Source organism: Artibeus jamaicensis, unplaced genomic scaffold (genome assembly GCF_021234435.1).
Source record: "Artibeus jamaicensis isolate MK-2021 breed Jamaican fruit bat unplaced genomic scaffold, CSHL_Jam_final contig_834, whole genome shotgun sequence".
In the NCBI taxonomy this organism is placed as follows: Eukaryota; Metazoa; Chordata; class Mammalia; order Chiroptera; family Phyllostomidae; genus Artibeus; species Artibeus jamaicensis.
In genome coordinates this window covers 1,861,892-1,887,863 of record NW_026521981.1, presented here as the reverse complement: position 1 = coordinate 1,887,863, position 25,972 = coordinate 1,861,892, and the positions used below count along the sequence as shown (strand labels likewise).

Sequence of the window (25,972 nt, the reverse complement as noted above, 5' to 3'; positions counted from 1 at the left end):
CCAAAGAAGAAAAACAGAAGGAGAAAGAAACAAAGAATATATGAGGCAGATAGAAAAAAATTGCAACATGGTATATTTATACTCAATTGTATTGGTAATTACATCAATTGTAAATATTCTACATAGTCCAATTTAAAGGCAGAGATTGTCATATTAGATAAGAAGGTAAGATCTAACTTTATGCTATCTGTAAGAAACATACTTTAAATATAATGCCCTTCAGAGTCTAAACTTGAAAGGATAGAACATGGTATACCATGCTAATATTAATTCAAATAAAACTGGAGTAACTAAATAACCTTAAGAAAGTAGACTTCAGAACAAGAAAAGTCACTAAAAATAAAAAAGATAGTTTCATAGTGATAAAGGGATGACTTCATCAAGAGGATATAAAAAGTCTAGTAAGTGCCTAACTAGATCCCACTCCCATTAACCTATTCTAGGACAACATTTCAACAAATATTACCTCTCCAATAGCACCGATTTTTTTCTTTCCTGGAACTTTTGTATTCACACAAAAAGAAGCTATTATTTATTCTGTTTTTTAAAAATCCATTATCTCTTGACCCAATCTTTTTTCAATTAATGCTTAACTCCCATTTGTCTTTATATAAAATTTTATTAAATGTCATTTATACTTAATTTTTAAATTTTTTTCTTCCATTCTTTTTAAATTTATGTATAGTTGGTATACAATATTATATTATTTTCCAGTGTACAACATGATTTGACATTTAAATACCTTACAGGGTAATCACCCATTAATTCTATAATCATTTGTCACTGTGAAAACTTACCACAATATTACTGGCTATACTCCCCTTCACCGTTTTCACCATCCTCCCATCCTTACCTCCCCTGCAACTATCTTTTTGGTTTCTGTTTCTTGTGTCTGTTTTTGTTTTGCTTTGTTTGTTGATTTATTTGTTTTGCCTTTTAGATTCCAAATATCGGTGAAACTATATGATATTTGTCTTTCTCTGTCTGATTTATTTCACTTAGCATAAAAATATGATTATATACCACAAAGTACTGTCAACGCCTTAACCATATACCATATGCATGTTTCCAGGCACAAGGGCCTCTTTCACCCTTGCCACAGGAAGTGCTGACCTCTCCTTTTCATACAACACTCTCCCATTCACTTTTTTTAAAGCTTCCTGATAGATCAAGAACTTTATTGTTGGATGAAAACAGTTCCTAGTCATAGATCCTATGCTATAGCTCTCCTTGTCCAATTATTGACCCAGGCTGCCTGGTCCTAGGCTCTCTTCCATTTTGACAAGATGACTTTGAGCCAGGGAGACTTCCCACAGGCTTTTCCAAAGTGTGGCCCAAGTATCAAGGAAATAGACTCCAGTTTTTGGTGAAAGCCCTGGAGCAACTGGGGTTCTTCAAATTATCACACTTGGCTCTTCTAGAATCTGTCCCAAGGGAGAAGTTAGAATCCACTCAACAAAGTGAAGAATTCAGGGGCCACACTACCCAACAGTCTTCACTGTGCTCCCAGATTCCCAGCTTTGTCGTCCAGCTGAAGGTCTGCCACATCCCTCCTTCACAGGCCTGCCTGCCAGCTGATCCTGCCTGCCCTGAGGTCCAGGAAGGAGGAGCTCAGCTTGGGCTCAGGCTTCCTGGCTACTCTGAGTGCTCTCTGAACCATCTGGGCTTAGAGATGCCAAGTCAGGATCCCATTCACTCTTATACCCACTCCAATCAGGGCTTTGCCTAATAATTCTACTAAAACTATTTTGTCAAAGTCACCAATGTTCTTCACCTCATTAAATGTGACGCTCAAATCTCAGGCCTTACATGATCTAATAGTAGCATTTGACGTAAGTGGTCATTCTCTTCTTTCTTTCTTGACTTCCATGAGTCCATACTTTCTTGGTTTTCTGATTCTGGTTTATTCCTGACTGTAATATTATGGTGCTCTAGGAATCAGACCTTAGTCCTCTTCTCTTTTATATCTACACTCCCTTGGCAATTTCATTGAGTCTTGTAGCTTTAATTGCAATATATATGTTTGCTAATAACTTGTAAATTTGTATCTCTAACCTAAATTTCTCACGTGTTATAGGGACTCAAATATTTAATGACCTATTCATCAGCTCTAACCAGATGTTTAATGAGAATCTCAAACTTAATATGTGAAAAACTGAAAGGAATCTACTCCTTCCCAGTCTTCTTCATGTGAGTAGTGACACCTCTGTTCTTTCTAATGCTTTCCCACATCCTTAATGATCTCCATTAAGTCACTTTTTCTGTTATATATTACAGTCAATCTGGCAGCAAATTCTGTCATTTCTACTTCCAACGTAAAATATCTAGAAGTCAACCATATCTTAACATCTCCACTGCTACCACTTTGTACAAGTCACAATTATCTCTCAGCTAGATTAATGCAATAGCTTTTAACTGATCTCCCTGGCTTCACCCACAATGCCCTTCCGTCCATTTTTGACATCAGTCGCAAAAATGATTTTTTCAAGATCTAAGTTATTTTATTCCCATTTACTCAAAACTCACCACTAGATCCTTATATATCTTGGAATAAAGCCGTTAAGTCACATTCACTTAAAAATATCTACTTTGGGCTCTGCTTCTAGGAAACAAGCAACATAAGAAAAGCTGTCAGTGTGGAAATATTCATTAGCATAAGGTGACATTAAGAAGAGAAGAGGGGGTGATGTCTGTATCATGCCAGCATAAGACATTCCTCATTTTGTCCCGCCCTTTAACAATTGACAGTTGAGGGTCACCACAGCCAGGTGACCCGGAAAAAGCCTCACCTACCGGTGGGCAGACAGATCTGGGTCTTGGCTGTGATTCCTGTAGTAACCCATGAGGTAGCTCCTCTTGATTATGCTCTGGGAGCCCCTAGTGAACACAGACTTAAGACAGTTACTCACAGAGGAGAGAGCCTTTGTCCAGGTTTCCAGCACTCCACCAGAGCAAAATAATATGAGTTAGAATGCACTGGAGAAGGTAAGAAGAACAGTTTGACTTTACCTACATGACCCCTCCCCCAAGGTGACACAGTTTAGGGCCAAGAAGGAAGAAAAATCTTGTCTGGCCCTTGATTTATCCTACAGGTAAAAGGGAGAGGATGGGAGTGAATACTTCCCCAGCTGTGCCTGCCAGATGGGTTTATTTCTCTCTTGCCCCATCCAGAATCTAAATTGGGAGCTCTATAATTTGGAGAGTGGGAAGAGGTTGTGGGAGAGCAGATAGAACTCATGGAGGACATTAAAGGCGCATATATCCTAACTGCCTCATGGATTCATTCCATCAAGAAGCATGCCCACAAGCTGCTGGGAGTGCCTCACCACAGATCAACTCCAACTGGCCCATGGGCACCCACAGTGCTACGCATGCCTCACGCCCCTCTCCCCCACAGACCCCCTTCCCCTGGCTCCGTGGCCAGCTCTGTGTGTATGATACTGACAATGGCATAAGTGGGTTGTGGCAGAATGCCAGTGAGCATACACAGAAAGTTGGCTCAATTTGCAGGCCAGGGAGAGAACAGATACTTGAGCTTTGGGGCCACGTGTGGGAAAACAAAAGAAAGGCTGTGAGTACTGAGTCTGGTACAATGCAGGATCCAGGGAAGGCATACAAGTTCCAAAGTTCTGCCACAAGAGGGAGCAAGAAGCGTGGGAGTAAGCAGGTGTAGTCATAGAAAGTCAGAAAGCCTCAGAATTTCTAGCAGGGCTGATGGAAGCTCTCTCTTCCACAAATGCAGTTAGTAAAAAATGCAGGCCTAGCCCGAGAAGTCACGGATGCAAAGCTTCAAGGAACACAAAAAAATCAAGTAACGTGGCAAAGTAACATGGCAACACCAAAGAATCACACTCATTTGGTAACTGAACGCAAAGACAAAGAGATCTGATCTATAATTTGCCTGATAAAGAATTCAAAATAGCTGTTTTAAGGAGATTCAGTGAGCTACAACAAAACACAGAAAGATGATTCAACAGGAAATCAGGAAAAAATACATGAACCAAATGAGAAGTTTAGTGAAGATATGGAAAATATAAAAAAATAAAGAACTTAGGCAGACCATGGAGCTGAAGAATCCTTCTCAATGTCTTCCAAAAAAATTGAAGAGAATAATCCCAAACTCATTTTATGAGGCCAGCACTACCCTCATACCAAGCCAGATAAGGAAAATAGATGAAAAATATACTAAATTTTAATATTCACAATAAATATAGATATACAAATTCTTAACAAAATGTTAGCAAACCAAATTCAGTAGTACATTGAAAGGATCATACATCATGATAGAGCAGGATTAATTCCAGAGATGCAAGGATATTTCAACATATGCAAATAAATGTGATACATCACATTTATACAATAAAAGATAAAAATCTTATGATTATCTCAATATATGCAGAAAAAGCATTTCACAAAAGTACAATATTGTTCCATGATAAAAGCACTCAATGAAACAGGTATTAAAGGAACATACCTCAATATAATAAAGGCCATACATCAAAAGCCCATGTTTAACATGATATGTAACTGTGAAAAGTCAAAAGCTTTTCCTCTAAGATCTGAAACAAGATAAAGTTGCCTACTAATCACTACTCTTAATTTTAGTGGATACTGGGAGTCCTAGCCAGAGCAATAAGAATAGGGGGAAAAAAAGGTATCCAAATTGGAAAGAAAGAGGTAAAATTGTCTTTGTTTGCCAATGACATAATATTTATTTTACATAGGAAATCCTAAAGACTCCACCAAAAACTATGAGAACTAATCAACAAGTTCAGAAAAGTTTCAGGATACAAAACCATCATACAGAAATCAGTTACATTTCTATCCACTAACAATGAAATATCTGAAAAGGTATTTTTTTCTGCCTCTCTTTCTTTTTTCTCTCCTTCTGGGATTCCAAGTATATATGTATTGGTATGCATAATGTCCCACAGGTGTCCAAAGCTGTCCTTTTTTTCTCCCATCCTTTTTCCTCTGTTTCTCAGATTGAATAATTTCTATTGATCTATCTTCAAGTTTAGTTTCTTACTTCCACTATTTCAAAATTTCACTCTTGAGACCATCTAGTGACTATTTTATTTTGGTGATCACGACTTTGATTCTGCAATTTACATTTGGTTCTCCTTTTATACCCTTAGTTTCTTTAGTGATATATCCTGCTTGTGAATCATATCACATTTTTCTTTAAAATTATTTAAGCATAGTTTCATTTAATTCTTTTGACATATTTATATGTAAGAGCAGCAAAGTCTTACAGACTTTACAGTCTGCTGCTAAGTTCAACATCAGAATCAGTTTCTATTGACTGTTTCCCCACCCTCCCTACCCTGTGATCACATTTCCTATTTCATTGCATGTCTCAGAATTTTGTTGTGGAAATTAGACATTTTAAATAAAATATTGTAGCAACCCAGGATTCTCATATGTTGATATCAGAAGCTCGGTGTTGTTTTAGTAACTTGCCTGGATTTAATATGAAGATTCTCCTCTGCAATGTGTAGCTTCTAATGTCTCTTCTCAGTTTTTTGTTGTTGTTGGGTTTTTCTGTTGTTGTTTTATACCCTTCTGTTTATTATTTTATTCTGATTTCCTGGGAATCACACCTGTTTGTGCATACTTAGTGGTTAGCCAATAATCAGTCACAAGTTGTGTTCAAATACTCCTGGCCCATAAAGCTTCCTCTCTCTGTCAGTGGAGCTGGGTATGGATTGGACAGTACGTGCAAAATCCAGGCATTTCCAAGTCTGCTTCAACTTTCACTTTCTAAAGGGCTCTTTTGAGCTTCATGAAACAGACACATAGCATCTCAGTCAGCCTGGGGTGTACACAGAGTTTGTGTAATACTTATTTAGCTCTCATTTCCAGTAACTCTCTCTATATTTTTGGCTGGTTTGCCACCCACTCTGACCAGACCACACCTTAATCTAGCAGAGGTACAGATTTTTCCTGTTTGTTTTCTACCCAGTTTGCTACTTATACAGTCAATGTCTCTGAGCATGGATCTTTGTTCTCTTCTCCCAGTCAAATCAGTCCTTTCTGGCTGTGAAGCTGCTGGTTTTTTCAGCCAGCTCTTTTCTGGAAAAACTACATTTTTCACCAGCTGAGCTGGAGAGGATGGGAGCAGCCCCAGGCAAGAAGGCTGGAGCTCCCACTGTTCTTACTCAAAGTGCTAGCAGTTTTTCATCAATGCAAATTTCTTAATTTGTTGTTTGCTTTTAGTTAACTTCCAGAGCCCTTAAGTGATTCTTTCTTTTTAATAATTTTCTCTAGTTTTATACTAGTTTTCATACAGAAAATTTTCTAATCTCTGTGTTCCATCATAGTTGAATGTCCTGCCTCAAAAAAGCACTTTACTACAACATTTGGTTAAATCGATACACAGAATGTACAGATTGTAAACACATAAATGATTTTATCTCTGAAGCAGATTATAAACTATGCTTATTTTAATGTTACTTTAGTTTTTTTCTGATGTTAAAAATAGTTTGTTATTTCATTTGCCCAAATTAAATCTTGCAGGCCATCTTCTCAGTAGAGTTTTACTATAATCAAATATGTCAGATAAACTATCACTTTTTTCTCTGGATGTATTCTTTTTTTTAAAATTTTTTTATTGGTTATGCTGTTACAGTTGTTCTATTCCCCCTTTCATTCCCATCCACCCTACCCCCCCATCCCCACCATTACCCCCCCTTTAGTTTATGTCCATGTGTCTCAAGTCCTTTAGATTCTATATTTCCCATGCTATTCTTGCCCCCCCTTCTATTTTCTATCTACTGTCTATGCTACTTATTTTCTATACCTTCTCCCCCCTTCTCCTCCTCCCACTCCCCTGTTGCTAACCCTCCTTGATGTATTCTTCTTAAAGCCTTTCATTCTTTTATTCCAACTCGACTGTTTTTCTTTGGGCCTGTTATAGAAATATTATTATTTCCTTTATTTCTTCTGAAAATTTCTTTTGTCTCTTTTGACTGTGTTGGGCACATTGTTTTCTGGGTAAAATGTATGTGTCCCGGAGACTGTATAAAGTCATGACCTAAAGCAAGGGCTCTGGAGTTAGACTCCCTTAGTTCAGATTCCAGCTCTATATGATTATCGGTGCCACCACGGAGACACTGCTTACCTACACCTCAATATTCCCAGCTGTAAAATGGCAGTGAAAAGAACATACTACCTCTTCAGTTGTCCTGAAGATTAAATGAACAAATATATACAAATTAACTATACATATTAACTGATATCGTCTTGGTGGAGCAGGTTTTGATAGAGCATATGAAGTTTTTTGAAAAATGTGTGAGAGTATAATTTTTGAGACTTTCATAGTTAATAATTTTACCAACACTTGGTTATCGGGTTGGGTATAGAATTGTAGGTTAATAATTAATTTTCCTCAAAATGTTAACGTAATTCTGCTGTTGTCTCATAGCTTGCAGTCTGATGACATTCTGATTGCCATCCTTTTGTGTTATTTGGTGCTTTTGGGGAAGTTTTTAGAATGTCTTACTCTTGGTGTTTTGAAATTTATCTGATATACCTTGGAGTATTTCTTTTTTCTTTTTTTTAATTTTATTTAGTTATTTTTCAAGTACAGTTTTTTGTCTATTTTTCCCATCCCAGCCTCCCCCGCCCCTTGCTCCCCACCTCCCTCCCATTTCCACCCCCCCTTAGTTCTCGTCCCTGTGTCCTTCCTATTTGTTCCTCCAAATCCCTCCCCCTTTTTCCCCCTTAACTTCCCTTCCTTCTCCCCTCTGGTCACTATCCCTTGTTCTCTATTTCAGTGTCTTTGTTTTTTGTTTGTTTTTTTTTCTGCTTGTTTGTTTGTTTTGTTGTTTAGCTTCCTGTTAAAGGTGAGATCATATGGTATTTGTCTTTCAACCCCTGGCTTATTTCACTCAGCATAATGCTTTCCAGTTCCATCCATGTTGTTGCAAAGGGTAGTAGCTCCTTCTTTCTCTCTGCTGCATAGAATTCCATTGTGTATATGTACCACAATTTTTGGATCCATTCATTTACTGATGGGCACCTAGATTGCTTCCAACTCTTGGCTATTGTAAATTGTGCTGCTATGAACATTGTGGTGCATAGGTTCTTTGATATTGATGTTTTAGGATTCTTAGGATATAATCCCAGCAGTGGAATTGCTGGGTCAAAAGGCAGGTCCATTTTTATTTTTCTGAGAAAATTCCATACTGTTTTCCATAATGGTTGTACCAGTCTGCACTCCCACCAACAGTGAACTAAGGACCCCTTTTCCCCACAACCCCTCCAACATTTGTTGTTTGTTGCTTTGTTTATGATAGCCATCCTGACTGGTGTAAAGTGGTATCTCATTGTGGTTTTAATTTGCATCTCTCTGATAGCTAATGATATTGAGCATCTCTTCATGTGTCTCTGAATGTTCTGTATGTCCTCCTTGGAGAATTGTTTGCTCAAGTCCTTATCCCATTTTCTAATTGGGTTGGGTGTCTTCTTAGAGTGGAGTCGTGTAAGTTCTTTGTATATTTTAGAGATTAAACCTTTGTCTGAGGTATCATTGGCAAATATGTTTTCCCATACAGTTGGTTGTCTTGCTAATTTAATACTGTTTTCTTTAGCCATGCAGAAGCTTTTTATTTTGATGAGATCCCATTTGTTTATTCTTTCCTTTACATTCCTTACTCTAGGGGACATATCAGTAAAGAAGTTGCTGCGTGAAATATCTGAGATTTTCTTGCCAATGTTCTCCTCTAGGACTTTAATGGTGTCATGGCTTATATTTAAGTCTTTTATCCACCTTGAATTTATTTTGGTGTATGGTGTAGGTCTGTGCTCAAGTTTCATTTTTTTGCATGTAGCTGTCCAGTTCTCCCAACACCATTTGTTGAAGAGGCTATCTTTACTCCATTTTATGTTACTGCCCCCTTTGTCAAATATTAATTGACTGTAGATAGTTGGGTTTATTTCTGGGCTCTCTGTTCTGTTCCATTGGTCTATGTGCCTGTTTTTATGCCAGTACCAGGCTGTTTTGATTACAGTGGCTTTGTAATACAGTTTGATATCAGGTATTGTGATCCCCCCTACTTTGTTCTTCTTTCTCAAAAGAGCAGCTGCTATTCGGGCTCGTTTATGGTTCCATATAAATTTTCGAAGTGTTTGTTCTATGTCTGTGAAATATGCCATTGGTACTTTAATAGGTATTGCATTGAATCTGTATATTGCTTTGGGTAGTATGGACATTTTGATGATGTTAATTCTTCCAATCCATGAACAAGGTATATGTTTCCATTTGTTTGTGTCCTCCTTGATTTTGTTCTTCAGGGCTGTGTAGTTTTCTGCATACAGGTTTTTTACCTCCTTAGTTAGGTTTATTCCCAGATATTTTATTTTTCTTTTTGCTTTATCAAATGGGATTTTTCTCTTTATTTCTGCTTCTGCTGATTCACTGTTGGTATACAAAAATGCCTTTGATTTCTGGATATTGACTTTGTATCCTGCTGTTTTGCCAAACTCATTAATTAGTTTGAGCAGTTTTTGGGTAGAGTCTATAGGATTTTCCATGTACACTATCATGTCATCTGCAAACAGTGACAGTTTTGTTTCCTCCTTTCCTATTTGGATGCCTTTTATTTCCTTTTCTTGCCTGATCGCTGTGGCTAAAACTTCCAATACTATATTGAATAGAAGTGGTGAAAGTGGACATCCTTGTCTTGTTCCTGATCTTAGTGGAAAAGCTTTTAGTTTTTGTCCATTGAGTATGATGTTGGCTGTAGGTCTCTCATATACGGCCTTTATTATTTTGAGAAATGCTCCCTGTATTCCCACTTTGCTGAGTGTTTTTATCATAAATGGGTGTTGTACCTTATCGAAAGCTTTTTCCGCATCTATTGATATGATCATGTGATTTTTGTCTTTGCTTTTGTTTATGTGATGTATTACATTTACTGATTTGCGAATATTGAACCATCCTTGCATCCCTGGGATGAATCCTACTTGATCATGGTGTATGATCTTTTTGATATATTGTTGGATGCGATTTGCCAATATTTTGTTGAGGATTTTAGCATCTATGTTCATCAGCGATATTGGCCTGAAGTTTTCTTTCTTTGTTGTATCTCTATCTGGTTTTGGAATTAAGATGATGCTGGCTTCATAAAAAGAATTTGGGAGTTTTCCATCCTTCTGGATTTTTTGAAATAGTCTGTGGAGAATAGGGGTTAGCTCTTCCTTAAATGCTTTATAGAATTCTCCTGTGAAACCATCTGGTCCGGGGCTTTTGTGTGATGGGAGTTTTTTGATTACTGCTTCAATTTCTTTTGCTGTTATTGGTGTATTTAGATTTTCTGCTTCTTTTTCACTGAGTTTTGGAAGATTGTATTTTTCTAGAAATGTGTCCATTTCCCCTAGGTTCTCAAATTTCTTGGCATACAGTTCTTCATAGTAATTTCTTACAATCTCTTCTATTTCTGTGGTATCAGTTGTAATCTCTCCTTTTTCATTTCTGATTGTGTTTATTTGTGTCCTCTCTCTTCTTTTCTTGATGAGCCTACTTAAAGGCTTGTCTATTTTGTTTATCTTCTCAAAGAACCAACTCCTGGATTCACTGATCCTTAAAATTGTGCTTTTAGTTTCTATGTCATTTAATTCTGCTCTAATCTTGGTTATTTCCTTCCTTCTGCTTGCTCTGGGCTGTCTTTGTTGTTGTTCCTCGAGTTCTTGCAGGCGTAGGGTTAGGTTGTTTGTTTGAAATGTTTCTATTTTCTTTAGGTAGGCCTGTATTGCTATAAACTTCCCTCTCAGGACTGCCTTCGCTGTGTCCCATAAGTTTTGGATTGTTGTGAGATCATTTTCATTTGTTTCCAAAAACTTTTTGATTTCTTCCCTAATTTCATTCTTGACCCATTCGTTGTTTAATAGCATACCATTCAGTCTCCATGTTTTTGGGTGCTTTGGGTTTTTTTCTTCGGGGTCGGTTTCTAATTTCAGTCCCTTGTGGTCAGAGAAGATGCTTGGTATGATTTCAATTTTCTTGAATTTTTTGAGGCTCGTTTTGTGTCCTATCATGTGGTCTATCTTTGAAAATGTTCCATGTGCATTTGAAAAGAATGTGTATTTAGCTTTGGGATGAAGGGCTCTATATATATCAGTTAAGTCCATTTCATCTAGGGTGTTGTTTAATGCCACAATATCTTTGTTGATAATTTGTTTGGAAGATCTGTCCATTTTTGATAGTGGGGTGTTCAAATCCCCTACTATGATTGTGTTGCTGTCAATATCTTTCTTGAAGTCCTCTAAGATTTTCTTGATATATTTGGGTGCCCCTATGTTTGGTGCATATATGTTTACAATGTTAATGTCTTCTTGGTGGATTCTTCCCTTGAGTATAATGAAATGACCTTCTGGGTCTCTCTTTATAGCCTTTTTTTTGAAGTCTATTTTGTCTGATATGAGAATTGCTACCCCAGCTTTTTTTTCTTGTCCGTTTGCTTGGAAAACTTGTTTCCAGCCTTTCACTTTTAGTCTGTGATGGTCTTTTGTCCTGAGGTGAGTCTCTTGTAGGCAGCATATGTGTGGGTCATGCTTTCTTATCCATTGAGCTATTCTGTGTCTTTTGATTGGAGAATTTAATCCATTTACGTTTAAGGTTATTATTGATAGGTACTTATTCATTGCCATTTTTGTACCTGTGTTCCTCTCTGTCTCCCTCTTATCCTTCCTTCCCTTAAAGCAGTCCTTTTAGTATTTCTTGTAGAGCTGGTTTGGTGGAGGCATATTCTTTTAGACTTCTTTTGTCTTGGAAGCTCTTTATTTGGCCATCTATCTTGATTGAGAGCCTTGCTGGGTAAAGTAGCCTTGGTTGTAGGCCTCTGGTTCTCATTACTTGAAATATTTCTTGCCATTCTCTTCTTGCTTGAAGTGTTTCCATTGAGAAGTCGGTAGCTAACCTTATTGAGGCTCCCTTGTATGTTATTTCTTTTTTCTCCCTTGCTGCCTTTAAGATTCTCTCTTTGTCTTGGAATTTTGCCATTTTGATGATGATGTGTCTTGAAGTGGGCCTCCTTGGGTTCCTCTTGGTTGGGACTCTCTGTGATTCCTGGATTTGTGAGACTTTCTCTTATCAAATTAGGAAAATTTTCTCTCATTACTCTTTCAAATATGTTTTCTATCCCTTGTTCTTCTTCTTCTCCTTCTGGTATTCCTATTATTCGGATATTATTACGTTTCATATTGTCTTGTATTTCTCTTAATCCCTCTTCATTCTTTCTGAGCCTCTTTTCATTTTCTTGCTCTTTCTGTAAGATGCTTTCTACCTTGTCCTCCAACTCACTAATCCTATCCTCCGCTTCATCTATCCTACTTTGGAAACTTTCTACTGTGTACTTCAATTCAGAAATTGTATTCTTCATTTCCTCTTGTCTCTTGCTGATAGTTTCCATTTCCTTTTTGATGTTGCTGTAGTTTGCAGAGAGATCATTATAGTTCCCCTGTAGTTTCTGGTAGTTCACTGTGAGCTCTTTGAACTTTGTAATAACCAGTGCTTTGAATTCACTGTCTGATAGTTGATCAGCGTCTATTTCATCTAACATTCTTTCTGAAGTTTCTGCTTTTTCTTTCATTTGGGGATTGTTTCTTTGTCTTCCCATTGTTTGAGACTCTTCTTGTTAGTCTCTGCTTCCAAAATTGATCTGTTCTGAAACACTGGTTTTATGGTGTAAATTTCTGTGGTATGATCCTTGTGAAGTTCAGTGGTGCAGACTCCTTGAAGTTTCTTGATGTTCTTAGTCTCCACCTACACTCACCCTGGTCCTCGCGCTGGTCCCTGTGTTGGTCCCCTACCACTGCTGAATGTCCCGGCTCTAGTAGCCGCCTCCTCAAGCACCCAGGCCCGTTACTACGGCAGTGGCACAGAGGCTGGGAATGTCCCGGCTCCCGTATCTGGCTCTCTCTGCCGCCCAGGGCCCTCACAGGGGCTTGGAGTGTCCCGGTTTCCGTACCTGACTCCCCGGCGTCTAGTCCTGTCTCTATGGCAGTGGCACAGAGGCTTAGAAAGTCCCAACTCCTGTACCTGATTCCCCAGTGTCCAGTCCCGTCGCTATGGCAGCAGCACAGGATTTGAGGGCTTCCCAGCTCCCGTAGCTGGCTCCTCTGCTGCGTCACAGGGGTTTGGAGAGTCCTGGCTTCCGTACCTGACTCCCTGGCGTCCAGTCCCGTTGCTATGGCAGTGCGCGAACGTCCCGGCTCCCGTAGCTGGCTCCTCAGGGTCCAGGCTTGTCTCTATGGTGGCATCACAGGGGCCTTTGGTGTCCCAGCTCCTGCAACTGACCCTTCCGTTGCCCAGGCCGGTAGCTATGGCATCGGCACAAGGGTGTCCTCACTGCGGTTCCTGACTCCTCTGTCTCCCAGGACCGTCACAGGGGCTTGGAGTGTCCGGCTTCCGTGCCTGACTCCCCGGCTCCCAGGCCTGTTGCTCTGGCGGCAGCACAGGGGCCGCGTGAGACCCAGCTCCAGTAGCTGACTCTGCCGCCGTCTGGTGTTTCAGTGTCGGTCACAATCTCTGGTCTTTTAATTTCATAAATGCTGGGTAACCGATGGTTTATTGTGCTGTTTCTCTATAGATCTGCCAGGATTTTCACCCATGAGTACAGGAGCTAGTATCAGCTCCATCTTACTCCGTCGCCATCTTCCCAGCATCCCCCGGAGTATTTCTTACTTTATTAATTTTACTGACTATTGCATTTGCCCATTACTCCAAGATTTTGGTTTGTTTGTTTGTGTTAGTTCTGTGATAATTACCTCCCTTGTTCTCTTTTTCTGTTTAGGCTTCCTGCAACTTGTATTGATTAGCGATTCAAGCAAGGGACTGAGCCTCTATGGATATCTTTTTACTCCTATTGTCTCAATGAAAAAGAAATCTCATTCTGAGAAAGTCCTCTTCCAATCTTTCTATTGAATTATTTTTATATTAATGCTACCATTTCTTTCATCTACAAGAGCTCTTTTTAAATTTTCTTATTTTTTATTTTATAGAACTTTCTGTTTTGTTTCATGGATGCAATATCTCTTGTCTTTCTGATGATATAAATGCTTTTATTTTCTCTTATGCCATGAATTATCTGTGGGGCTTTTTTTCTGTGTTTTTTTTTTCTTGTTTTGCTACTGGGCCTCTCAAACTGGAGGCTTTCTCAAATATTTGGTTATACTTAGCTCCTCTTTGTCATTTAACACCGAGGCACAAAAATTTCAAAGACAAGACTTGCTGACTGAATAGCAAGTAGACTTTTTAATTATATGATCCCAAAATATCAATATAGATTTTTTATATGAGGCGAATTGATATCACAATAGTTAGTTTAGCTAAGATATGCTAGGTTAGCTGCAGTAATAAGTAAACTAAAAAAAAAGCTCAATGGCTTAACACAATAAATATTTACCATTTTTACTATATGTCCAATGATATTTGATGGCAAGCTTGGCTCCAAGTAGAAAATTGCACCAAATCATCTTATAATACAATATTACATTATAATACTCCAAATGTTTGTCACTGCAAAGAAGAAAAGCATGGAAAATTTTGAATTGGTGTTGAATGCCTCCACCCAGACTACACATGACTTCTTTTATGTCATTGACTGAAGCAAATCCTGTGTTCACTAACTTCAAGGTGGGACAGTGCAGTCCTCCCAAATGTTCAGAAGGAGAGAAGAACAAGCAATACTTAAGAGCAGCACTAATGTTTACCACATTGACTGAGTCACTCACTTAAGAGTATTTCTTATTTTTACTCTCCACAATTTTTTTTTAATTTTTATTTTAAAGTGTTGTTCAAGTACAGTTTTCTGCCTTTTACTTCCATACCAGGCCACCCCCCCCCCCTTGTTGTGGTCCATGTGTCCTTTATACTTGTTCCTGCAAACTCTTCCCCTTTTTCCCTGGAATTCCCTCCCTTCTGGTCACTGTCAGCCTCTTCTCTATTTCAGTGTTTTTGGTTATATATTTTTTTCTTGTTTTTGTTGATTAGGTTCCCATTAATGGTGAGATCATATGATATTTGTCTTTCACTGCCTGGCTTATTTCCCTTACCATAATGCTTTCTAGTTCCATCCATGCTGTCACAAAGGGCAGTAGCTCCTTCTTTCTTTCTGTTGCATAGAACTCCATTGTGTATATGTGCCACAGTTTTTAATCCATTCACTTACTGATAGGTACTTAGGTTGCTTCCAACTCTTGGCTATTGTAAATCATCCTGCTATGAACAATGGGGTACATAGGTTCTTTTGGATTGGTGTTTCAGGGTTCTCAGGGCATACTCTTAGCAGTGAATTTGCTAGGTCAAAAGGCAGATCCATCTTTACTTTTCTTAGAAAATTCTATACTGTTTTGCATAGTGGTTGTACCAGTCTACAATCCCACCAACAGCCCACTAGGGTTCCCTTTCTCCACAACCTCTCCACCACTTCTTTGTTGCTTTGTTTATGATGGCTATTCTGACTGGTGTGAAGTGGTATTTCATTGTGGCTTTAATTTACATCTGTCTGATAGCTAGTGATATTGAGCATATTTTCATGTGTCTCTGGATCCTATGTATGTCCTCCTTGGAGAAGTGTCTGTTCAAGACCTTTGCCCACTCAGCCAGCGAACAGCACCCACAGCCCAGCACAGGGCTCCTGGTGCATCTACCTCGGACTCTTTGGGAGCCCTGAGCCTGCTGAAGGGTCCTTGGGAGAGAGCTGGGTTTTCAGCTCCCTCCCTCCCCAGCCAAGCAAGGATGGGCGCAGGGAGACACTTGTTTGCTAGAGTTTGCAGAGAGGGTACTAAGGACAAAGGGCTGAGATCAACTGCGGACTCTCTGGTTACCAGGTTGGGAGAACTGAGAGGTGCAGCGTTGGTCTCTGACTCTGATAATCACCGGTCTGGCTGGGGGATTAAGCTGTGCTGAGAGGCAGGCTTTCTAAAGAAGAAAATCTTTGGAAAGTAAACTGAAGGATTCTTCTGAGACAGCCACTTGGACTGCTCCCCACCCAGCCTGGCAGCGAACCTGAGGTTGGGCAAAGAGCCTGGAGTTCCCCCACAGAACTGGGACTGGTCTGTGCCTGAACCCGCAGGACCCAGGCAGCCTGGCCGATGAGTGGGCATATGCGTGCCCCGCAACCCATTCCCAGTGATAACCCCCGGGGAAAAGAGTTTTATGATGAAGACCTAGATTTCCTTCGTGGGGCACTGGGGAGAGGTGCTGGGTTGGCTTTTGGGAGAGCGCTTGCAGAAAGACCTTACCAATTGCCTCTCAGCATGCTGCAGCCAGAAAAACCAGTTGGGCAGTTTGAAACCAACAAAAGATGTTTTTTTCCTTGTTTTTTAATTTTTATTTTTTTAAGTAATCTTTTATCTTTTTAATTTTATTATTGTTTTATCTTTGAATACTTTTTTCCTCTCTTTTCTTTTTTCCTGTTTTATTCCTTCTTCCTTTGTCTCCAAACTTATTGCTTTTTCTTCCCTTCTCCTGCCTTTTTTGTTTCTTTTACCCACAAGAGACACAAACAACTTGGAACTGCGAAAAGACCAGAGTTGGACCCAAAGAGGGGGCATCCCAACAGTAGAGACAGAGAAAAATTTCACTTTGCTATAGGAGAGAAGCCACAAGTTGCTGCATATTTGTATTATTATTATTTTTCATTATTCTCAGTTCTTTTATGTTTTAATAGTATCTTTGTATTCCTCCTATTTCCGTATAGGCTTCTTTGCCTTGGTTGATTATATTGTATCATTTGACAGGTTTCCCCTGTTCTCTCCTCCACGGTGTATTGCCAGTTTTCTATACTTCACACCACTTGTTTTCATTTAGCACACTACCCAAAGTTCTATACCACCTATTCATGTTATCCAGATCACATGGAGTCTGTCATATGATTGTTGCTCTAATATTATTATAAATAATAGCTGTTATACACAATTGTAAATACTTCACAACACACCTTCAGGATCTTAGTTCACTTCACAGTTTCCAGAATTCTAGTACTGGAGTCATTAACTCTATTTGCTCACACACTATACCTATTTACTATCCTTTACTCTCACCTTACCTCAGAATCTGACCACCCACAACCTCACTGCTTTCTAGATCCAACTGACAAGCCTTCCCTGTCCAACAAGGGGCTTTTGTCTATCCTTTCTTAAAAGTGGCAATTTGGATTGAAGATTACGGTTAACACTATTTATAGCCTAAAGATCTTCTATCTGTTCTCTACGTGCCATGACTGTAAATATCATAAAATATTCTCTTGCTGTCATAAACCATTTTGCCTCCCCCTCCAACTGATCACACACACACACACACACACACACACACACACACACAAAATAGGTGGAAGCAGAGAACACCAGGATAACCATGGAAGACTGCACCACTGAATTTCACAGGCATTCCACCACAGAAGTTCACACCACAAACTCAGGGAGTCAGAACAGATTAATTTAAGAAACTGAGGCTAACAAGAAGAGTCTCACAAACAATGGGAAGACAAAGAAACAATCCCCAAATGAAAGGGAAGGAGAAAGCCTCAGAAAGAATGTTAGATGAAATAGAGGCAAGTCAACTATCAGATATTGAATTCAAGCACTGGTTATCAGGAAGTTCAAAGAGCTGACAGTGAGAGCTCACAACTCACTGCAAACTATATCAACATGAAAAAGGAAACAGAAACTATCAACAAGGGCTGAAAGGAAATTAAGAATACAATTTCTTAACTGAAGAACACAGTGGAAGGAATCAGAAGCAGGATAGATGAAGCAGAAGATCAGATTAGTGAGTTAGAGGACAAAGTAGAAAAAACACCCAGAAAGAGGAAGAAGAGGAAAAGAGGCTCAGAAAGAATGAATAGGGATTAAGAGAAATGTAAAATAATATGAAACACAATAACATCCAAATAATAGGAATACCAGAAGGAGAAGAAGAAGAGCAAGGGATATAAAACCTATTTTAAAAAGTAATGATGGAAAACTTCCCTAATTTGATGACAGAAAGGGTCACACAAATCCAAGAATCACAGAAAGCTCAATCAAGAGGAACCCAAAGAGGCCCACTGGAAGAAATATCATCATTAAAATGGCAAAATTCCAAGACAGAGAATCTTAAAGGCAGCAAGGGAGAAACAGGAAGTAACATACAAGGGAGCCCCCATAAGGCTAGCTACTGACTTCTCATTGGAAACGCTCCAAAGCAAGAAGAGAATGACAAGAAATATTCTAAGTAATAAGGACCAGAGGCCTGCAACCAAGGCTACTTTACCCAGCAAGGCTCTCAATCAAGATAGAAGGCCAAATAAAGAGCTTTTAAGACAAAAGAAATCTTAAAGAATACACTTCCACCAAACCAGATCTGCAGAAGATGCTAATAGGACTGCTCTAAGGAAAGGAAGGAAAAGAGAGAGACAGAGAGAAACACAGGTACAAAAATGGCAATGAATAAGTACCTATCAATAATAACCTTAAATGTAAATGGATTAAATGCTCCAATCAAAAGACATAGAATAGCTGAATAGATAAGAAAGCATGACCCACACATATGCTGCCTATAAGAGACCCACCTCAGGACAAAAGTGAAGGGCTGGAAACAAATTTTCCAAGCAAATGGACAGGGAAAAAAAGCCAGGGTAGCAATACTCCTATCAGACAATATAGACTTCAGAAAAAGGGCCATAAAGAGAAACCCAGAAGGTTACTTCATAATACTCAAGGGAAGAATCCACCAGGAAGACATAAACATTGTAAATATATATGCACCCAACATAGGAGCACCCATATATATAAAGAAAATCTTAGAGGACTTCAAGAAAGATGTTGACAGCAACACAATTATAGTAGGGGATCCAGGCCTTCTTCAGAGCGCATTCTCCCTGAGGTTACAGGTGTGGGCTTGGGCACTCTCCCCAGGCTGTGGGCATGCTCACTTGGCCAGGCCGTCTCTGGTCTTTCAGATTTGGATGTGCTCTCTTCCCAGGGATATGGGAGTACACGGGGCCTTCTGTGCCACCTCGGGAGCATTGCCTAGGTGTGTGGGAGGAGGCCAGGGTGACTGCTGCAGGAGAATTTCCCCAAACAGTGTCTTTTTTTTTCACTTTTTCTATTTGAGAAATTCCTCCTACTCAAGCCTGCCACTCTGTACAGTGGCCTGGCCTCTCACACAGCCCAATTCTCCAACCAAATCGGGAACTATCAGGGTCAGGGCCTGTCACAGACCAACTCTCAACTCTCCCCAGCTGGTGTCCACAGACTGTGGGTGCTCACAGCCCCTGTGTGTTTGCCATTTAGTCCTTATTTCCCTCTCTATGACTTCAAGCAACCAAGTCTCTTCCAGTGCTGCTCAAACCTTGTTTGGCCAGGAAGGGAGCTATTGACCTGACTCTCTCCCAAGAACCCTGTGGCAGACCTGGTGGGCCCTGACCCCTGAGCTGGTCCCTGGGACCTTATTTTCCTACAGCAGCCTCCTTACCGTCTGGTTTTTCAGTGTCCGCTACAATCTTTGGTCTCCTATCTTCATATATGCTGGTGAACTGTTGGCTGTTTGTGATGTTCCTCCATAGATCGGCCAGGTTTTTCTCTTGTGTGTGTGGGGAAGTGGAATCTGCTCCCTCCTACATTGCTGCCATTTTCCCTCCCTCCCTTAACAGTCTTATTCTTGGTTTTCTCATTCCTCCTTAGCAGATTATTCAGAAAGTAAACATCCACCTCCTTAGATATTAGGAAGTCAGTTACTTTCTTTTTTTCTGATGAATAAAATATATTGACTAAATTAAACAGAACTTGACAAGCTAGACGCAGATAAACAATAACAACAGCAACAGAAGTATTCATTTGAATACTAAACTTCCTGCAGAAGTTAGACAGCAACAAAAAGCCTTCATTTTTTTCTTTTTCCATTATTCTGTGCCTTCCTAAAGTCACTCTTGATGGACATTGATCAGTTATTGGATGTGGGTCACCTTGAGGAGGGGTATAACCTTAAAGGAGGTGGCTCGTTGCAGATAGGTCAATTCCCAAATGAGCTGACAATGAAAGTCTGCTGGTCCACAGCACTCCCAGGAGCTGGGACAATCAGCTTCATTGGAGGGAGATCCGAGAACACATTCCAGTACCCAGTCTGCTATTTCAAGTCATTTCTTCCCTCAGACCCTCCAAACAGGCTTTGATCTTCTTCAGATTTCTGCCCCATATTCACTTTGCCCACAGTTTTCAGACCCACATTATTCCTGTCCAGTCTCCATCCTTTCCAACGACCCACATTATTTCCCTACTTTATCTCTGATTTGTCACACGGTTTCATGTATCTCTGTCCCTCTGGGTAAACTTAGTTCTACATTTACATTTATGTTCACTTAGTAACTTTGCTTCATTGTTTACAATGGACAGCTCTTTGTCTATAAAAACAAAGAGTCAGACCCAAATAATGAAATAATTATTGAACACACCCAGCGTTTTATCCCTTGAATATGTTTTTAATGTGTAACTAGCATACAGAGGGTATAGTGAACAGACTTTTCCACTCTATGTTGAAAACTATTGTTTGCTCCCACATACTTGGCTTCTTGTGTGTTTCCATGAACCAAACTCAATCTAATTTAATGCAAAAAGTATATTCTAGTCAGCTCACTCTATTCACATGGGAGAATTTACTGTTCTCTTTAGGGGAGGAAAAGGCTCATTTCCCCAGAATGACAAGCGAAACTAGGCAAGGGGGAGTTAAAAAAAGAAAAAAACCACTTTGTCACTCCTCTTCTGGCCCTTACTGAGAAGATGAGTTGATAAACTCACTCCCACTATCTATATAGCAGCCTCACCAATACTCACGTTTATTGGGTAAAACAGCTTCTGAGTCTCAGTTTATACCAAATAGCACCAAAATTCATTCTGAAAGTTCAATGACTAATCATTTCAGTACTATTTGGCTGCTTCCCTTGGTGCTTCCTGTATAATAAGACAAATTAAGTAATACATTTTCTGGCATTGGTTCAATTCCTCCCTGTATTTAGCTATAATCTTAAAGTATTGTCCAGTGTAAATGGTCTGTGTGAGAACTGTGAATTTTTTTCCAATACGGTTTCTTTTCCAAGCATAATTACATCTTAGGCTTAAAGGCTCACCTACTCCTTTCCAGGGCACTACACAAGATCCCAGCCTTGATTTTCTCATCTTTGCCACCCTTTACAGATTCTTCTGCCACCCTTAGTTCCTGGTAAAATCTCCTTGCTGTTTCTAAACAAGGCTTCCAAAGTACACATGGACAGGGAGACTCCAGATCAAAGTGAGATTCAAATTTCCTCCAAAGAAGTATTTGGGGTGGGAGGGAGGAAAGGGAAGAGCTGGTGGGGGAGATATTTGAAAAGTTAGGAGAGACAGAAGATGTTTGTATGCTACCCAAATTATTTATTATCTCTGTGTCTACATGCTTCATAAGGAGAGAAAATCAGATTGATGCTTTAAACTATCCAACTTTAAGAAGATATTACTACTGACCTATTATCGAAGAAGCAATATTTGGGTTCTCTCTCTCTCTCTTTTTGGTTGTAGGGATGAGAACCCACAAGACACTTTGTCTCTTGTAATCAAAAGCACACTTGATCCACATGGCTAGTTAGGGAGAAAGATGAGGTGTTGAATGAGAAAGCAGTTGCTCTATGGAATGTTACTTCGTGAATGGAACCCAAAACTGAGCATAGTGACTTTGCTACTGTCAGCTATTTGGCTCAGGAGGAGCTAATAATGAAAAGAAATAGTTTTCTTGTTTAGACCATAGCTTTTTTTTCAGTTATTATAAGTATCATATCATTACATAAGGCCTTAGAATTTATTGCGAGTCTATGGACGATGGAAAAGACACTGAAGATATAAAGCAGTTAAGACATATTCCCTGATGTTGAGAGATACAGGATCTATTTGCAGAAACTTGAAATTGAAAGATTTAATTCCTTTCGGGGGCTGAAAGGGTCTTTAGAGATCCCCTAGTTCAAGTTTCTCATTTCAGAAAGAAAAGGAGACTGCAGCACCCAGAGCTAAAGTGATTTGTGATTTATTTAGAATCACTCAGCTGATTAATGGTAGAACTGAGACCAAAGTTTGGGTCTTCATATTTCTAGTTCAATAAACTTTTTATTACCCAAATTGATTTCAGGGTCTGAAATAATTCAAATTAATCTATGAGTCAATTTAACCTAAAACAATTTTTCATGTACTTTTATTCTTTAAGGAAAGTATTTCAGATATATGCAAACTGAGACAATCTAGTAAGCTAGGACAAGTGGAATAGGGAAACTGAGACAGATACTTAGGCAGAGCAGTATACAGTCATCTGGTAAATTGCAAAATCCTATCTTCTGTAACCAAAGACAATTAAGAGTAAATGGTTTACACTTCTCTTCCTCCAACCAGATGATTAATTATAGGAGACCATTCTGTATGGTGTGGGCCCAGCTCCCACTTGGAGATGCACAGGACCCACACCCACAGACAGGTTCTTCTGTGGGGAATCAGGCCTGCATTGTACCTAGACTGCTATGAGACTTGCTTTTGCTAAAACTCCTTCACCGTGGATTGAGACCAAAAGTGCTTACTGTAACTTCCTAAAATCCATGCTAAAACTCCCTAGTATGGAGTACAACCAGTTCAACCACTTTTCCCTATGCATTTGCAAATATCCTCCTTCTGCAATGTGATTAGCAGCAGCATCTCCTTTGTTTTCTGTAAAAAGTAATCACCTAAAGCAAACCTGTGCATAGTAAATGAGGACCATCACGTAATGTGCCGAGAAAAGAAATAAAGGCCTATCATGGCGAGGGCTGTGACTTTTTTCCTCTTGAAAGAAAAGCCATGCTGTCCCTTTTTCTCCACAGGACTTGGTAGTCCGTGTGAATTTCTCATGCCTCATCCACAACGTGGTGGACCCCATGAGCCAGGGTCTGCATCAATAAATAGTTTAAATCACCCTACTCAGGGAGATGGATAGCAGAAATCCAATTAGTGCCATTTGTGCCAACCACACTCAAGGACAGATGAAGTTAAGGGAATAAATCTCATTATGGCACATCAGCATAAAGCTGATGAATATTCCACTGAAATCTTACCCTAAGACCTCCCCTAAACTCCCAACCTTAAAAATCCTCAAGATAAAGGTCCCAGGGTGTACTCTCCCTCCTGGGAGCACGCCAGTGCCTTTCTTCCCTCTCAGACCTGCATCTCCTAAACATAAGAGTCCCCATCAGACTTGTAACCAGGGAAGCAATGGGCAGTGGCAGCTCCTCCTGGGATAACTTCCTGACCCTGTGTCCAAGGCCCCCTTTTCTCTGATCTCCCAGTGAGCCAAAGCAGCCCTGCCTTGCCTCATTTCTTTCCTATAATGTTTCTAGGAAGACAAAGCAGCTTTGCCTAGGCTCTCTCCTGTTGCTTCTTCTATCCTAGGTTCTTCCTTGTTCTACTGTCCCAGCTTTAATAAACATACTCCAAAACCTGGACTTGTGTTGTAAATTCTTTTCTGCATGAAGTGAAGAAGCCACACACTACACGCCAGTTGGAGGCAGATCTACTCTGGTCCTGGTACCTGTTCAGTAACAAAAGTACCAAGAATAATATATTGATTCTCCTACCCACTACTCAGATTAAAAAATAAAATATTATAGTCACCATAGAATCTTTCTATATCTCTTTTTCATTCCATCTTGACATATTCTTCCCAAGAGGTAACCAGTACCATGAATTTGCTATTTGTCATTTCCATGAGTTTCAAACTTTATTACATATGTATATATCCAAAAATAATGTATAGTATTATTTTGCATGCCTTAAAGCTTTAAAACATGGTATCACTGTATTTGTTATTCTGAGCCCTGCTTTTTTACTCGATGTATTTTTGAGATTTATGGATATTAATATATATAATTCTAGATCAGTTTTGCTGCTACATACAGCATCATATATTTATGAATTCTTATTTTTTTATTCCTAGATAAGTAGAATGCTTCCAATTTGTTGTTGTTTTGTAAATATTTACACACTGTTCCCTTGGGCACATTGAGGATTTATAGTAGGAGTCAAATTGCTGGGTGACATGATATACACATTCGAATTTACTGGATTTCGATTTCAGCTCTAGGCGGCTCCACTTCACTGGGTTTGGTTTTATAAACTTACCTTCTTACTTCCATACAGCTAAGTTTCAGGTGACTGCAAGTTTGAAAATTTGATGATGAAGACCTTAACACAGGTTGCTACCTATTGAAGACTGAAAAATGCAGGGTTGGTTTACTAATGAGTAACATTCTTGGGAAATACAAGTATACAGAAATCTCTGAATAGAACTGGTTAATTTACCAGGGCTTATGGTGAGATCCAAAGGGAGGATCAACAAATGGAGAGATTGTTCCTTTCTGTCATCCTGGGAACATAGGAGGGGCGTACACTTCTCCATGTGAGTAGAGCCAGCCTCCTGTAAGGGTAGTATAGAGTGATTATGTGATACAAGGTCATTAATGCTGTAAGTTCTTCCTCCCAAAGCCCTTGCCTTGTAGTTGTTCCTGAAATTCAGCCGTTCATTCATCTAACATAGTCCTTCATCAAAATGAAAAAATGGAGTGGGAGCAAATAAGTCAATTACTAATATTTTTTTAAAACTTAGTATGATGGACACTTTGGTGGGGGGAGAAGGAGAGTATAAAATCTCCTGAGGAAAATAGGTGCCTAGAGGTTAAGAGTGATGAGAAAACAACTGGGCTGAGTTTTTAAAGCCTATTATTTAATATCTCCTCCATGAAGCATTCTTCAATACCTCTGGCTACATATAAGTTCATTCTCTAATCTCCTACAGTACTTTGTTCCACTATTGTAATAATGATCACATACACTAATTTTATTATAAATGGGCAAGTTCAGGGGTCCATGCATAGTAGATCAGATATCTGTTGTTTCATAAGAAGTCCCCTTATATCCCCTATCCCAACCCCCCCCCAAAAAACAGTGGTTAAAGTAACTATTTCTTTGCTCACAATTCTGCCATTTGGTTTGGGCTTGGCTGAGTCATTTTCATCTCAGCTCTGGGTGGCTAGGGTCCCTCATGTGCCTGTACTCAGCCGACTCTCAGCTTGGGCTGTAATTTCCAAGCACTCTGACATATTTCTGGATTTCTGTCCACATGGGGTCTCCAGGATAGCCAAGACCTCCTTACGTGATAGCTGGCTTCCAAAAAAGCAAAAGCAGGGGCTCATTCTACTGGTTGAAGTAAGCCACAAAACCAGCCTAGTTTGAAGAAGAGAAGAAATAGACTCCACGTCTTGTTGGGAAGGAAAACATAAATGTGTAGACATGGGAGGACATGCTGGAGGATATCTTTCGAGACAATCCACAAATCTTAAATAAAATATTTGGTGAATAAGTGAACAAAATTGCTGCTTTCAGAGCACTGGTCAAAGGGGACTGAAGAAAAACATCCCTCTGAAGGTGCCAGTGAATGAGAAAATCAGTCTGTACTATCTCAGGCAGTATGGAACCCAAGAATTGAACCATTGATGGACTTTGCCCCAAAGCACTATGCCCTCATTTGGTTTGGTTGGGGCTTACTGACTGCTCTAGCATAGTGTGATAGCTATTAACTGTTTGAAAAAATTCCCATTTTCCTGCTTGCACAATTGCAATTTCCTACTTGCTCTGAAATTAGATGTGAGCCATGCAACTTGCTTTGGATAGTAAAATGTGAACAGACATGACATTTGTCACTCTAAACAGAAATTGAGGGACCAGCGTGCACCTTGCCACACTGGGTCCCTGAGTGATTACAATGAGGAAAGCCCCAGGGGGGGAAGCCCACAGAATTACTCCAGGGGCTTGGAAGACCAAGATTCCAGTCAGGCAGCCAGGACCCAAACAGATGCCTTATGGAACATGAGTAAGAAATACACGTTTGTTTTGTTAGGCCACTATAATTTTTAGCTTTTTTTCCTGTAGCACAAATGTATTATTT

At 39.6% G+C, this 25,972-nt stretch overlaps 1 non-coding gene across 1 annotated transcript; it reads right to left on the bottom strand.

Annotated features, from left to right (window-relative positions):
- Positions 1–1,003: 1,003 nt before the first annotated feature.
- On the bottom strand, positions 1,004–1,133 carry LOC119035903 (U6atac minor spliceosomal RNA). Its single transcript, XR_005079900.2, has one exon. It is a non-coding gene; the product is annotated as a U6atac minor spliceosomal RNA (small nuclear RNA).
- Between the last annotated feature and the right edge of the window lie 24,839 nt (positions 1,134–25,972).